Source organism: Montipora capricornis, chromosome 5 (genome assembly GCF_036669925.1).
Source record: "Montipora capricornis isolate CH-2021 chromosome 5, ASM3666992v2, whole genome shotgun sequence".
NCBI classification, from domain to species: Eukaryota; Metazoa; Cnidaria; class Anthozoa; order Scleractinia; family Acroporidae; genus Montipora; species Montipora capricornis.
In genome coordinates, this window is record NC_090887.1 from 28,558,830 (window position 1) to 28,560,713 (window position 1,884).

General features: G+C 44.6%; 1 pseudogene; it reads left to right on the top strand.

The window, feature by feature from the left end:
* Window position 1: 1 nt before the first annotated feature.
* LOC138048635 (uncharacterized) lies at window positions 2-709 on the top strand (annotated as a pseudogene).
* Window positions 710-1,884: the final 1,175 nt, after the last annotated feature.

Sequence of the window (1,884 nt, forward strand, 5' to 3'; positions counted from 1 at the left end):
AATGTCGATCACCAAAGCCGAAGTGTCCGACCTAATTAAAGCCAACAACGATCAGTTAATGACCTCCTTTAAGGAGCCACTCAAGGACAATGCAGGTCAGATTAAGCGTGCTAACGAAACTTCGTCAGAACAGCAAATGAAAGAGATCAAATAAATGAAATTTCAAGAACCGCACAAGTTTAAAAGAAAAGCCAACGAAGACCAGTATAAGTTCAATCTCAATCTTGTGGAGACCTTCGAAAGCGCCAACTCCGTCGCCGAGAAGTCCAACCTTGAGAAAGTTAAGTCCGACCTCGCAGAAGGTGAGAAATCGCTCGTGGAACGGCAAAAACATATTCTTCTGGCTGACAAGTCCGAATACGGTTGGAATACGGTCGAAGAATACAAACAGCATGATCTAGCAGATGATTCGGAGTACGAAAAACGCATCTACAGTGCTGAGAGGCGTGCCCGTGCAGTTTTGTCTTTTCGAAAGAAGAAGAAGTCTTCAGCGATGGCTGCGACCAAAAGATCTTCTCTGCTTCGCGGGTCAGTTTTGTCTTCAAGTTCCCAACCCCAAAGTCAGTCCTTCCAGCCAGCCACTGCCAATTCTAGTTTCCTGCCTCGCCGTCCTAACATTGGCACATGCTTCGCTTGTGGAAAAACCGGGCACTGGCGTGCCGGTTGCCCCGCAATGACAAAGCAGTCTGACTCTCCAACTTCAAAGTGACTAGATGGGCAGGATTTATCAGGTGTAGTTCTGTCTTGTTTTGATCGTAATGATTTTATCTTGGAAGCTTTGAGAGACAGTCAGCCTGATTCCAGTTCTGACCTGACCTCTTGCAATGTTTTCCCGCTAGTTTTAAGCTCGTCTTAGGATCAGCAATGTTTTGTTAATATTGATACTCCCGCTCAGCCCTCGGTTCGTGGAAGACTTAAAAAATGAATTGACTTTTGGAAATTTCTCAGTTCATCCTGAATGTCATTATCCAGGGTTACAAGATTCCGTTTTTTCATCTTCCCACACCTTTCTTCAAAGCTAACAATGCCTCTGTACGTAACAACAGTACTTTTGTGTGTGAAGCTGTTAATGACCTACTCAAGCTTAAGCTTGTCGAAGAAATTTCTTGCGCGCCGGACATTTAATCCGCTCTCCGTTTCTACTCGCAGTTCGGTAAACAAAGACTGTTCTTAGATGTGAGGCATGTGAACGCTTTCATCTTCGAGCATAAGTTCAAGTGTGAAGACTTGTCTGTGGCCAGCCAGATTTTCGACAAGGACTATTATTTATTTAAATTTGATCTGAAGTCCGGTTACCATCATATGAAAATTTTCCCAGAGCACCACAAATACCTCGCATTTGCTTGGGATTTTAGCACGGAGAAGTTCAGATACTTTCAATTTTGCGTCCTTGCTTTTGGCCTTTCTTCTACTCCTTTTATTTTCACCAAGATTCTTAAACCGCTTCAAAACTCCTGGACAAGTCGGGGCATTCCTATTGCCATTTTTCTGGACGATGGCCTAGGAGGGGGAATTGATAAAGTTTCTGCCAAAATTCACAGCCTAGCCGTTCATTCTGATTTACTCAAGTCTGGTTTCGTCCCCAACCAGGAAAAGTCCGTTTGGGAACCAGTTCAAGTTATTACTTGGCTAGGAGTTGTTCTTAACACCATTGATGGCTCTGTTCAGGCCACCAATGAACGCATTGCGAAATTGACTTCCGACCTCCGGTCATTGCAGGCATTGTCTTCGCAACCGTTTGTTCGCCAGGCTCACGTTAAAAGCGTCGCCAGCGCTGCGGGCCAGATTATTTCACTTTCTTCTTGCATGGGGTCCGTTACCCATATTATGACCAGGCATCTTTTTTCAGTGGTGAATTCTGCAATTTCTTGGGGCAGCGAATTA